The sequence below is a fragment of the Eumetopias jubatus genome, unplaced genomic scaffold, assembly GCF_037043125.1.
Source record: "Eumetopias jubatus isolate StellerSeaLion01/CBP00866 unplaced genomic scaffold, mEumJub1_p1.0 scaffold_2, whole genome shotgun sequence".
NCBI classification, from domain to species: domain Eukaryota; kingdom Metazoa; phylum Chordata; class Mammalia; order Carnivora; family Otariidae; genus Eumetopias; species Eumetopias jubatus.
The window spans coordinates 150,489,814-150,504,694 of NW_028274808.1; positions in this window are offsets into that span (position 1 = coordinate 150,489,814).

The window sequence follows — 14,881 nt, forward strand, 5'->3', positions numbered from 1 at the left end:
CTGTCTAATATCTATATCTCAAACTTGAAAGCACACATTTCTTTGATAAAGCATGCGAGTATGTTACAAAGGAAGTTTTTGACCAAGCGATTGAAACTAAGGATTACATCTTCCTTTACTGGCTAGAGCAGCTGTTACTTTGTTTCATGCAATTTACTGCTATAAGAACATAAATAATAGTGAAAAGAGGGTGGGACTCTTCACAGTTGAATTTCTGGGATAGGGCTTTTCACTTTTACTCATTTTGAACGCTTCTGTTGTCCTTAAATTCTGTGTTTTTGCCTTCTGATCTAGTCAGATGTGCTTTATCTTTCTAAAAAGCAGAACAAAGGTCTATGTCTACAAATGACCATTATTTTTTAAGACCGTCTTCCCTAAGGGAAACATAATTTCCCCACTAGCTATTATTTTTTGTATTTGTCCCCCTAAAAGGATCTTTAAAAAGTGGTACCAGCATCAATGGCTGCAAATGTTGTACTCACTACTGATTTCTTTTTGGACAACTTTGACTTAAATGGCAAAATGAATATTAAAAAATTTAAAGAACAACATTGATATACAATGAAATGCAACAGAGATGGAGATTTTTTAAAGATGCAAAAACTCATATAGAGCTGCCAAATCTAGTTACACTAAAAACAAGTGAGAAAAATGTAGACTGCCTCCTGAGCTTTCAAAAACCATCAGACACTCAATACGTAGTAATGACTGAACACATTCACTGTACTTAAAGCCTATATTAAAAGAAATGTCTAGAGAAATTTGAATTAAAGAAGATTCTGTGAAATTTGCTTAAGTACAGAATGCACATCTACTTTGAATTTTCTTGCTTTTATTTGAGACAAGTGGCAGATAATTTCACAGCTGTCAGTTAATGCACATAATGAATGTCTTATAAAAGGATGAAAGCATAAAGTTGTATTCATGTTCCCCAAGTATGTAAAATAAATTCAAAAGGATGTCAAGATCTAGTATGAAATGAAAATGCAAGAACACTTTGGTTTAGCAATGTGGGGGCAGGGTGTGGGAGAGTGAATACTAACCCCTTGTCTCCCTACAAATTAAATCAATAGGAAAAGAGGCCTAGAACTAACTGCTTTAACTCTTAGAATTTTGCACCAGTTTCTAAGGGCTTTATTATATGGCACTTTTATCTGACATGGAACCAACTTTAATTAATTGCTTTGAAACACTTTGTCTTTTAAATTTTAATACTAAATCCTGGCATTCTTCAGCTTTTAGAAACTGTGGGTACTTTTTATCTAGACAAGATGGATAAGGGCATTTCCCAGCTATGGAAAAAGAAGATAAAGTGAAATTAATCAAAAAGAACTGCATCATGTTAACAATGGGTATATTTAAGAAGTCTAAATCTCATCCATCTAATCTTTTATAATTCTATAAAACTGTATCAGAGTTACTTCTTGATTTCTGAGATGAAATCGTTAGATATTATTCTTTAATGTTATTGTAATAATCATTGTGTTGACTTAAAAATAAAAAAAAGAATCAATGATGAGAATATAGGAGATCTATGATCTTAGACTTGCTTCAACTTATTTAAATCACCATAAAATGTGTATATTTTAGATAGCACATAATCACATACTCAAAACATGGGATTATATTGAATTTGAAGCAAAGTGATACCTCACTTTCTCATTCATTTTTTTAATGGTTTGCTCCTATGTACTTCTTTGAAAATCAGTATGGCTTTGCAGCCTTAAACTTCACTTTTGGTCTGGTGTCATGATCCAGCTTAATAAATGAAGGAAACTAACATTTTAGGCCAGTATCCCACTCATAGCAAAATCACACAAACATCATCCTTGGGTCAGGACTTTCTTACTCATAGCCACAGAAGTATCCAAAGCACCAACATATTTGTGCCAGTTCCCCAAGCTCTAATTCCCACAGGCAATGCAAAGAGGGAGAGACGACGCTAGCACACGCAAAAGGTTGTCTTACAGGAAACGAATCCTGAGCTTACAGAACTTGAACCTTTTATAACAGACGGTGAACATTCTTGCTCTTTGCTCCAGAGGTCAACACTACCTTTACCTTCTTAGGCTATAAGTCAAGTTTCTCTTTGCTCTGAAAGAAGACATTATCTCTTACCTTTTAAGACTACTCACTTGACTGTTCACAAATACCCTTCAAAGGTTAAACTAGAACAATGATAGTTCCTGTAATTGTAAAATATGCAGAAATTTTGAGAGATACCTTAGAATTGTCTTCCAACAATATCAAGAGTTACTATAAAGCAACAGTGAATAAGATAGGCTGAAATTGGGAGAATAGCAAAATTAACCAAGGAAGAGAGTCAAGCAACAAACCTACCTATATAATTACTTTACAAATATGCCACAGCAGTGTCAGCGCTCTCAGGAAAGATAGCCTTTTCAATAAATTATTCTGTGTTCATTAATATGGGCAAGCAGGTACATATGTGTGAATATGTGTGTGGGCACATGTGTATGTATAATATATAAAATGTGTATATTCACAGACACATACTGACTTCTAGTTTATTCTGTATACACAAAAGTGATTTGAGATGGATTGTAAATTTAAATATAACAAACACTTCTTGGAGGTAAGAGAGACTAGATTTTTAAACATCACTGAAGAAAGACAAATTTGGAAGGTGATGGTAGCTTATTCAATACCCCCTTGGTGACTTGCCAGATACCTGGTTCAGCAGATCTGAGTTAGCCCAATGGGAGAAGGGTTTAATATTAACACATGGATGTCAGATTATCACCCTTTCTGACAGTCACTTCCTATCCCAAGAAGGTTCCAGCATCACTGCCTAATTGCTGTGGACCCTTCCAGGACCGCTAATTGCCACCATTAAAGAAGTATGCTGCTATGTGCTTCAAGCGAAATCTCAGTGCCTGATGGCAGTCATATACATAAGTGATCTCATGCCATAGGTGAGGTTCTTAATCAGAACTGTCTTGTGAAAGATAGAAGTTTCAGTGCTTCAGGAAAAAAAAAAAAATGAAAGGGGGGAAGGCATGCTTATCAACAAGACTCTGCTGTCCTTTGCCAAAGGCTTTCTTCAGTGATGAAATCAGGAAAAGGCCAGCCCACAACTGGTATTCAGCTATCAAGAGATCATTTCCAGTGACTTGTTCTGGGTGCCAGCTACCAGGGAAAAATACTTGCACTTTGGAGGAAAGTTTGATTCAGAGAATCAGACCTGGGATGGTGATGAAGTACAAAGGTCTTTATGTGGAAAAGATTGTGATGTACATAGAAAAGCAGAGAACACTCAGTAAAAACAAGTAACTGATATTTGCAGTACTGACTCACGGGCCACCCCTTAACTACTACTGGTAGGTTCTCTACTTGGAGCCCTACAGTTGACTATCACGGTTTAAACCAAAAGAGGCTACTGTTGTTCCCACAGTTCCCCATCACAACAGTGACTAAACAGATTACTTCTTCTTCTGACTTTTGGTATACATATTACCTTGGATATGATTAATGTCTCTTGGAAATGGCTGACACTCCAAGAAGAATAAAAAAAAATCTACTTTTTTTTATTGGAAAAGTACATACCACACGTTCGTTGTCCTGCAGTTTTCATAGATTATCTTTTCATAGTTATCAGTTGGTTTGACAAATCTTGCACAATGTGAATTCTTGTTGGATATGCAGGCATTCTGTTATAATGATGACATTTTAATAAGGACCCCCAATAAGCAACTGATTACATTGTATTTGATGCTAAGGACAGTTACATAATGATGAATGGGCTCTGATTAAATATAAAATTTAAGTCCCCATCTCAAAACTGACTATCATGGCATATAATAGAATCAGAACCTCTTAAAAGTATAAACTGCTTACCTTGCAGATATCAACTACAAAAAAGGGGACCCAGCACTTATTTGGCCTTTTTGGATATTAGAGACAGTACATACCACTTCTGTGAATTTTATTGTATTTATACTACGGGTCACTAGAAACACAGACACATTTGAGTTGGGGCTTCTTCAACAAGAAACATTGAAAATAGTGCAATCATCAATAATGATAAGCCCTTGATGTAATTTATGGTGATTAACATAACAATAAAAATTTAAAGAGAAAAAAGATTGGCTACTGGAAGAAAAGACAACCAAAAAAATAAAATAATAATAATGGTAAGCCCTAGCCCATAGTCTCCTATCTCCTTCAGACCCCATGAAGTTACAAGAGTCTGACAAAATTTGCAGCTGAGTAGGAAGTTTTCAGCAATGAGATTTTACTAGTTCTCAGATTTTACCTCTGCATTTTGGCCTTTAAGCTTTTTGAACTCAAGGGGCAATTTCTAGAATACTACTAGTCCCTATTGGAGATAGACTATCATGCTGTGGAATAATGGGCATGAATCTCCAACCTGACATGCTGATCTTAAAAAATGTCCTATTTCAATTATTTCCTTAAGATATGACAGGCCCCAATTAATTCTTGATGCTTACAATTATGGGACATACCTGACTCCAGAAATTTTAGCCACCTTCATAAATTGATGGCTATTCATCCATGAGGCACAGAGATGGCTTTGCTTCTGATGGCCTCTTCTATCAGAAAGGTGACACCTGAAAGGACCATTTGCTTTTTTTGATAGAATAGTTCACCTTTGAGGTGAGCAAATCCAAAGTACTGCTACAGACATTATCCAATCCAATGAATTGCTGACTGCCCATAGCATTGGAGAATGTGCAAGTGGCTACTTTTCATGTGGTTCTCCTGGGCAGAGAACAAACTATTTTATAGTATATGACGGAAATATTCCTTTATATAGACTCATAGATCAAATATAATGACTGCACTCGTAAAAGGCATGGGACATCTTTCTATGGGGGAAAAAAAAGAAAACAAGACCTTATTCACAAACTTCGTCTTTATGTCATATATATACATGGCCATATGAATTGACTACATTTAAAGAAAGGCCTGGGCTTTTTCTTAAAGGCCAGATAGTAAATGTTTTAGGCTTTATAGACCAAGATTTAAGTAGAGGACATTATGTAGTTACTTATACAACCACTTGAAGTAAAATCATCAACAAATGTATATTTTTAGCTTGCTGGACCTACAAAACTGGAATTTTCCAGACCCTGATCTAAACAAAAGGATGTGAATTGACAAATATGATAAAGCATATGTAACTATCTTTACTAGAGTCTTCTGGATGAGTAACGGAGGTTATTATAAAGGACTGAGGTCCCAATGACAAATTTTTGATTCATGTAGAAGCTGAGGTTACTGGCAAAGCTTGCAGCATTTAACCGGTTATATCAGTATCTCCAACATCTATCAGTTTTCTGTTCTGCTATCTTCAAATATTTAAAAGTTTGGATGTGGCCATATCCACCTTCATTTTGTCTGAGCTTCTAAGCATTGATAGTCTATGGTGGAGAAGGGGAGGATTTGAAGAAATGGCTATATCCTTTCATCTTTTTAAAGAAAAATCACACTCTTCTCCTTTTCTATATCCTGCTTTGACTTCAGCTGATGGATGGGGAGTTCCTATTGCTGAGACCAAGGATAACTAGAATGCATTTATCATTAACATAGACACTAGCTTTGCCTCTGTGGTTCTAGAGGTGCATCCTCCTCTTCTCCCAGGGATTATTTGTGAATGACGAAATACAAACTTCTGCATTCCTGTGTAACTCACTATTTCAGAGTTTAGGCAATCTGGTTTATCACTGTGGAGAAGGGAGAACCTCAAATTCTTGATTGTGAACATATTGGAGACTGAGGCAGGAGATAAACAACTCTTTTCCTATGACCTTTAAAAAACATCCCAGGTAGGTGTTCTCAGTGACAATTCCATACCGTATTGGATGTATGTCTTCCATCTGATACTGATGTACTCTCCCAGACAACACAACGGAAATTGCTTAAACCCCAAGTCATACTGTACAACCATTGGGGCTATTGTATTTAATATGCCTCCAAGAGCTGCAGGTAGATGGAAGAAAGACAAATGATAGTGATTTATGTCCCTTTTTAGAAGATTTGCAAAATAGTGGTTCAACAGTCTGAGTTTACTCAGTAGAAGATTAAACTCTACTTGAAACCAGAAACCTTATACTCTAGAGGTGCTTGCTTTATAGTAGGGACACTTTCCAGACCTGGGAGCTTCCTTGACATTTAATGACGTAGATGCTTTGTATCCTGTCTATGAAATCTGTACAATATTATGGGAACGGTGTTCTTCTTCTCTAGAATATCAGTCAAGATGAATATAGTTTGTTTATATATAGCTTGAGCTATAGGTAAGAATAAAGGATAAGAAGATTGCACTATTTCTCTCTTTTTCCCCCCAATGAACCCTACTGTATATCTGTATGGCTCCAATGGTATTTATTAATAAACTATTGCACAATAAGCACCCAAAAAACACCAACCATAAACAAAAGTATGACCAATTGGATATTATTAAAATTAGGAACTTCTATTCATCAACAGAGAATCATTGAGAGTGAGAACACAAGTGTCAGAAAAGGAAAATACATTTGCAATATATATATCAAAAAAGGACTCATATTGAGAATGTATATAAAACTCCTACAAATCAATAACAAAAGTATAAACTGAATTTTTATAAATTGATAAAGGCTTGAATAAGTATTTTACAAAGTAGAATATCTAAATGTACAAAAACAATCTATTAATATGGTACAAACTGATAGTTAGAAAATGAATAGGTTCAGGGCACCTGGGTGGCTCAGGCATTGAACATCTGCCTTCGGCTCAGGTCATGATCCCAGGGTCATGGGATCAAGCCCCATGTCGGGCTCCCTGCTCCACGGGAGGCCTGCTTCTCCCTCTCCCACTCCCCCTGCTGTGTTCCCTCTCTCACTGTGTCTCTTTCTGTCAAATAAATAAATAAAATCTTAAAAAAAAACAAAAAAGGAAAATGAATAGGTTCTGGAGATTTAATGCACAGCATCGTGATTACAGTTAACAATGCTATGTTAATATGTTTCAAAGTTGCTAAGAAATTACATCTTATATGTTTTCATCATAAAAAAAAGAAATGGTATTTATGGGATATGATGGAGGTGTTAGCTAACACTCTAGGTAATCATATTGCAATATATAACGTACCAAATCAACATGTTATATACCTAGACTTGCACCATGTTGTATGTCAATTATATCTCAATTAAACTCAAACTCACTAGGCATCACAAAAAATGCATCTATGACAACAATGAGTAATATTATAAATTCAAAATAAAGGATAAAGTTCAAAAAGACTGATAATACTCTCTATCGATCAAGATATTGAATGACTAGAATTCTGAAATACAGCTGGTGGCAGTTAAAATCGGTGCAAAGTCTTAGAAAAATTCACACTATCTACTAAAACTAATGATATATAGACCCCATGTTCTAGCAATTTTACTGCTAATCATATTCCCGACAGAAATGAGTACAAATGCACTTCAAAAGTCATTTATGAGAATGGTCATAGTTTTCAATAGTCAAAGACTGGAAAGAACCCCCAAACCTATCAACAGTAAACTAAATTAGGGTATACATTTATACAATGAATACTAAATAGCAACAAAAAGACTGGACTACTGCCACATGCAATAATACACATGCATTTTACTAACAACACTGGACAAAAGAAAAGAAACACTGAGAAATAAATACTGATTTGGTTTATATAAAATTTAAAATTGAGTAAAATTAATCTTAATTTTGGAAGTGAGAATAATTTTTATCCTGGTGAAGAAGGTAATGACAACCAGGGAGCACAAGTAGAGCTTATTTCTTTATATGGGTGATGGACAGAAAGTGTGCTCATTTTGTGAAAATTAGTAGATTTGTACACCTATGATGTATCTTCAGTTTATAACTTTATAAATCACTATATGGACATCGTGTGATCCTTCAAACATTAGTTACACATGCTGTATCTTTTCCATACACTGCAACTTTGTAATTTCAAAAATAAATAGAAACATCAGACGCTTAGCAATTGAACATATACATGTAAATCTGAGAGGAAAAGACATGGTGAAATCTAATAAGATTTATTCTAATTAGGATGGTCTTTGGTTTAAAAATGCTTTATTAATGCATCTTCAGGAAAAGCCCCTTTCATTTCTGCTAATCTCAATTTCTACGTCTTTCAAGATCCCCAATTTCTCCATGAAGTTTCCCTTTACAAAACCTTTGCCAACTTTGAACTCCCATAGCATCTGTATCATTCAATGTGGCCATTGATCACATCCATTAAATGTTCTCTATTCGGTTTGTACAACTAGTACTTAGTCTTCTCCCATTGCCAGTTTGATTAGATTCTTATCTAAAGGTGTGGAGTACTTTCAAAAGAGCTGTATTCTGAGTTGCCTACAAAATCTTTTGTCTGATTATAGATTGGAATGGATCGAGACAAATTAAGTTTTATGAATTAAACAGTTCCATCCCCCACTGGCAGCGTTTCTTGGGAGCCTAGTGAGCCTACGAGAAGCTAGGGGCTGAGCGGTCGTTCGTCGTGGTCTTCTTCAGTTTCACGCCCCTTCGGATGGCGTTCAGCATGTCTTCCCCTTGCGGAGTATCTCTTGGGCTCAGCTCTGCAGCATCGCTCTCCGGGATCTGGCCTGGGGAAGCAGTGGCACTTGGGGGATCCCTCTCCTGGTCTTCGGCCTCGCTCTCTGGAATCGCTTGTCTGTGCTCCTCAGGGATACTTGGCTTCGGGCCTGGGAGAGGAGGGTTGACGGAGGCTTGGCGGCTCCACATGGGGGAGGGCATGCTGGTGACACCCTGGGGGCCCTCGCCCACAGACGGCGACTCGGGGCTCACCCCTCTCCTCTGGCCCGTCCGGGGGCGCGGGCAACACCCTGGGGAGGTCTGGGATGGTTGGGGTCTTGACGGGGATCACTGGGGTCTTGATGGGGATGGGGCCGGCTCTGATGGTCCCCCGACGGACAGAAGGCTTGGTGGAAGGGGTCCGTCGGACGGTTGCAACCCCCGGGGTGACCATAGCAGGTCCGAGGGTGGTAGGGAGGCCAGCCGTTGAGGCTGGGCTCTTGTCCTGGAACATCCGTCGGTAGGACTGGCTGATGTCGCTGTTTCTCGGGATGGTGGAGGATTTGTCAAACTCCTGCTGATCCACCTCCTGGTTAAGGGCTGGAATTTCCTACAGTGCCAACAGTCTTGATTTTCTTAGTGGAAATACATAAGGCTGGGAATTAGGATATATAGATAGATGTAGATAGAGGTCAGGTTTTTCCTGCATAATGACTTTCTTTCTTTTTTTTTTTAAAGATTTTATTTATTTATTCATGAGAGAGAGAGAGAGAGAGAGAGAGAGAGAGAGAGAGGCAGAGGGAGAAGCAGGCTCCCAAGGAGCAGGGAGCCCGATGTAGGACTCGATCCCAGGACTCTGGGATCATGACCCGAGCCGAAAGCAGACGCTTAACCATCTGAGCCACCCAGGTGCCCCATGCATAATGACTTTCAACTAATTATTTCCCTACCAATGTTGATTATCTTTTTTGTTCTTTTATTTTCACTATAATTACTTAATTTCTATTTATTTTTTTTCAAAGATTTTTATTTATTTATTGAGAGAGATAATGATAGAGAGAGAGCATCAGAGGCGGGAGAGTCAGAGGGAGAAGCAGACCCCCCCCCCCGAGCAGGGAGCCCGATGCAGACTCTATCCCGGGACTCGATCCCGAGACTCCAGGATCATGACCTGAGCCAAAGGCAGTCACTTAAACAACTGAGCCACCCAGGCGCCCTTAATTTGTATTTCTTAAAATAAATAATTTTGTAACAATACATGTATTATTTTTTGCCAATTCATGAAATAAGTGATAAATTCGAACACCAGTCTCGTAGGTTGACTATACTTGTATCTGAGGCATATATAACATGAAATTCGCATGTGCTAAATGCTTATTATGTGTCAAATGTTGATGGGGGCTTATATAATCCGATAGAATAGTTATGTTACAGTAACAGAGAATTCCCCAAATCTCAGTGGCTTAATACAATAAGTTTTCTTAGTCACATTATCTGTCCATTTTGGGTGAGCAGAGTGTCTTCATATTATAATCACATGGGGACAGAGGCTGACAGATGCTTCATCACCACCGTCCTTCCATTGATTAAAGCTTCTCTGTACATATGATGCATATCACTTCTCCTCCCATTTTGCCAGCCAAAGAGAACAAAATAGTTAACACCTAGTTTCAATTCCAACAAGGCAGACAAGTGCAATCTTACCAGATATACAGAAAGGAAAGAACAAAAACACTAGTTTTAGGCAGGTAACTGTGGTGGCAGAATTCTTAGAAAGCTCTGATTCCCATCCCCTGGTGGACACACCCTGTATAATCACCTTGCTTTGAATTTGAGGAGGACCTATGAACATGATCACACCTGTGATTAAGTTATGTTATAAGGTAGTGTTTTTGCAGATGAAATTAAAGTGTTAAATCAGTTGAGTTTGAGGTAATCAAAGGGAGCTTTATCTGGGTGGGCCTGACTTAATTAGTGAAAATATGGGAAAGTGATATTAGGTCCATTGTGAGTAGAAAGAGTTTCCAGTCGGCTTTCAAAAAACACATTTCTATGTGTTCTATGACTGTAAGGAAATGAATTCTGCCAACAACCACATCAGCTTGGAAGAAAACTCAAAGCCTCAGATGAAAACTTGGCTTCAGCCAACACCTTGACTGCAAACCTTGTGAAACTGAGCAGTGGACCCAGATGAGCAATTCCCAGAATCTCGGCCCATTGAAACTGTGATATGATAGATATGTATTGTTTTAAGGAGCTGAATTTGTAATTTATTATACAGCATAGAAATCTAATACAATAACTAAAGGTTGATGCACTCACAACAATCTCACAATCACTGTATAAGTTAAGTAATATTATTTCCAATTTACAAACAAACAAAAAAACTCAGTAACAGAGATAAGGCCTTGTGCTAGTACATGGTGGAGCTGAGATTATCGTTATGTTATCTTGCTGCCCTTCCACTACACAACAGTTTTTTTCTCATTCTAGATAATCAAAATTTGTTATTTAAAGCTATTAGGAAGGAAGAAAAGAAACATCTTATTTTCTCTGCTGAGAAATAGAAAAATATGAAATTAAAGTCAAATAATGTGCAGTGTCACTAGGGCAGAGAAATCTAAAAGAATGCAACAGGATCATTTCCATAGTATTCTCCTGCTTTTACTCTCTCCCCTTTTCTAAAAAGTAGTGAACCAAGTCATTAGTATTATTGACACACACTCGATCTACATTTCCACACATCTGAAGTTCTTTTTCCAATATAAGTTATTGGAAACTTGTGAAAGTTAGGGCCTGAAAGAATAGTTTACCAAGCTAAAGACCAAAGCCTAGTAAATATCAATAAACAAGGAACAGTATAATCACATTCATCAATTATGCTGTCACATATTATTTAGTTTATATAGCTAACAACTCATTAGCTAAAACATTTATCATCTTTATAAAAGTAGTATTCTGTGAAAATATTGAGCACGTCTACCCATGTGTGATCAAACACAACGTCATTTATTGACAAGTGATAATGATTTTATTAAACTATATTTGTTTCATTGAAATAAAATAAGTTCAGAAGAAAATCAATTTGTAACCATTATTCAACTTAATGAGCTTAAAGATGTACCCATACTGCATAGCTTGGAAAATAAATCCATTTGAAAACAATTTATTATAGATATACCTTGCTTATTGAAGATAATCTAGAATGAGAACATCAAAATTTAAAAATGGGGGTTTCCAAAAAATGATTTAGAAATATATTATTTTATTGGTAGAGTTTTCCCTCCAAATGAATAAGATTTATGATAATTGTATATTAAAAATCCTATGGGTTGAGAATACCTTGGTAAAATTACAGGGAAAAAATCCATCATATGATACGTTCTCAAGGCTAATGGTAGTCAATGCATTTATTTATTTTTTATTTTTTTTATTAACGTATAATGTATTATTTTTTTTCCAGAGTACAGGTCTGTGATTCATTAGTCTTACACAATTCACAGCACTCACTGTAGCACATACCTTCCCCAATGTCCATCACCCAGCCACCCCATCCCTCCCACCCCCTCTCTCCTCCAGCAGCCCTCAGTTTGTTTCCTGAGATTAAGAGTCTCTTAAGGTTTGTCTCCCTCTCTGGTTTCCTCTTGTTTCATTTTTCCCTCCCTTTCCCTATGATCTTCTGTCTTGTTTCCGAATTCCTCATATCAGTGAGATAATATACTTGCTTTTCTCTGATTGACTTATTCACACATACTGGCGGTCAAAGTAACACTGATTATTCTTCCAGGCCAAATGAGAATAAGATGTTCTCCAAATCGAAAGCCTTTGAAAATGCCATGAACTTAATACTTATAATTTGAAACATTCACTTTGCTGTTTGCAGGAATATCTGGATCAAATAGATATTTTAAAAAGAGATGAAGAAGACAATAAATATTGTAAAACATGTTTTACTTTTTATAAGCAATATCTACAGAGAAGTTGGATGGTGTTCAAAGAATGAAATGATTGAATATATATTTATTGGTCCCATTAAAATTTGTATTAAATTTAAGTATTTTTTAAAATACTGAAGAGAGATGGTTTGTGTTATGTAAGTATTTCCAAATAAGAATTTCTCTTTATTTTGGGTTTTAACCTATTGTTCATTTCAGCCTACTTCACCTTCATGTTAAGAAATGATACCTTTGAGGGGCACCTGAATGGCTCATTCGGTTGGTTAAGCATCTGCCTATGGCTCACGTCATGATCTCAGTGTCCTGTGATCCAGCCCCACATCAGGCTCCCTACTCAGTGGGGAGTCTACTTGCCCCTCTGCACCTCCTCTTGCTCATGCACACACGCTCTCTCTTTCAAAAGAAACACAAATCTTGACAAAAAGAAACGATACCCTTGAAATCAAATCAACATCAAAGATTGAAAATGTATTTGAATTTGTGTATATACATTTGTATATTTAGTTATTTTTTAGGTTCAGTTGAGAAGCCTGAAGTTTGCTGTTTATTAAAGATACAGAAATCTTAAATACAGTCTACCTTTGTCTGAACAGAGATGTTCCTCTCTTATCCCTCACTCATTATAGCTACCAATTTGAATTCCAATTTCTACACTGCATTTCAACTCTTAAGGTCTTGAAGCATAATGTAGCTCTTGGTTACTATAGTTTCTCTCTAAGAATAACCTAAAGTATTCACATTTTGCATCACCCAGAAAGTACTGAAATATTTTCTTTGGTCCTGCTTCACCTCAATGTTTTCCCATCTTGGCTCACATTGTACCCTCAGTGATACGTGTTTTTACATACACTGTGCTTCTGTGTCTGAGGTCCCATCTCAATTCCAGCCCACTCCCAATCCCATTTAATTCTAGCAAAAATATTCTGTAACAGTGAACCCAATGTAATCAGATAGTGGAGGCAATTTTAATGAAATATTTATGTTTACCCACACAAGGGATTTTAAATGATTGAATATAACCTAAATTTTTATTTGAATAGATCAAGACAGGCAAAACTTTTGTTAGGTATCTCTATTCTCAATCGTCTTTTACATCAAATCTAAAGGAAAGCTCTCAGCTTTGTAGAGCATGGTATTGGTTTTCTTTTTTATCTATTTAATCCTATTCCTCAATATTATCTATTATAATCTCTGTCCTTTTTGGAACTTCCTTTAACTACATTCAATGTGGATGGTAGCCTCTGTGCTTTCTCACACTTGGCCCCCAGTTTGGAATGAATTCCTTTTATTGTTTTAATTACACAAATTGTACCTGTTATGCTAATTTAGCTCAGCTTTTACATAGCCTACAAATTAAAAACGTGTTGTTCCAGTCCACAATAATCTTCAAATACTTTGAGCTAGTAACTATTACTACACCACTAAAAAAGAAAAAATAGTTTTCTAACATTTCGCGTTGTTAGTTTAATGTCTCTTTAAACTATATACAACTTGTGAGTTCCAGAAACATACTTTATGCCTTTTTTTTCTTGTTCTCAATAACTTAGTACTGTGATAACTCATAGTAAAATGGGCACTACAATAATCCTATTAGATAAGATTACATAAAATATTAACAGAACACTAAGCAAAATTCCTAGCAGATAGGTGTTCACCAAATATTAGCTAACAATAGTTAATTAACTCATATTCTTGGTTGATATTGCTAAAACTACTCAAAAAGTTGCTCATACTTTCATAGCTTTGAAGGTTTAATTTCATATATAAAACAAATCAGGAGTGGATTTTTACAAGAGTGGGCATAATATGTTCCTGCTATGTAGACAAAGTAAAAGACTTTTGACAGACTTAAAATTACACAGTGCAAAGGGTAAAGGAAGACTTCATTAACACCTGTACATTTATTTATATAGTAATGTTTGGGTCACTTGATCTGTTAATGATTATAATTATATCATTTTAACTGAAAATATGTGATGCATTGTTAAAAATATTTTAAGATCAAATATAGAAAAGCATTATAAATCCTAAATATGGTCTTTAAAAAAGACTAACCAAATTGTGTCCCTTATGATTATATGTTATTCTGTTTTTAATCCTGAATAGTCCAACATTATTTTTTGGCCATGGTGGTGGTGGTGGTGGTAGTGTGTGTGTGTGTGAGTGTGTGTGTGTGTGTGTGTGTGTGTGTGTGTGTGTGTGTGTTGTATACACTCAACCTGTCTCTCCTTCTTCTGACATGAATAAAAACAGGGGCGCCTGGGTGGCTCAGTCATTAAGCGTCTGCCTTCGGCTTGGGTCATGATCTCAGGGTCCTGGGATCGAGCCCCACATCGGGCTCCCTGTTCCACGGGAAGCCTACTTCTCCCTCT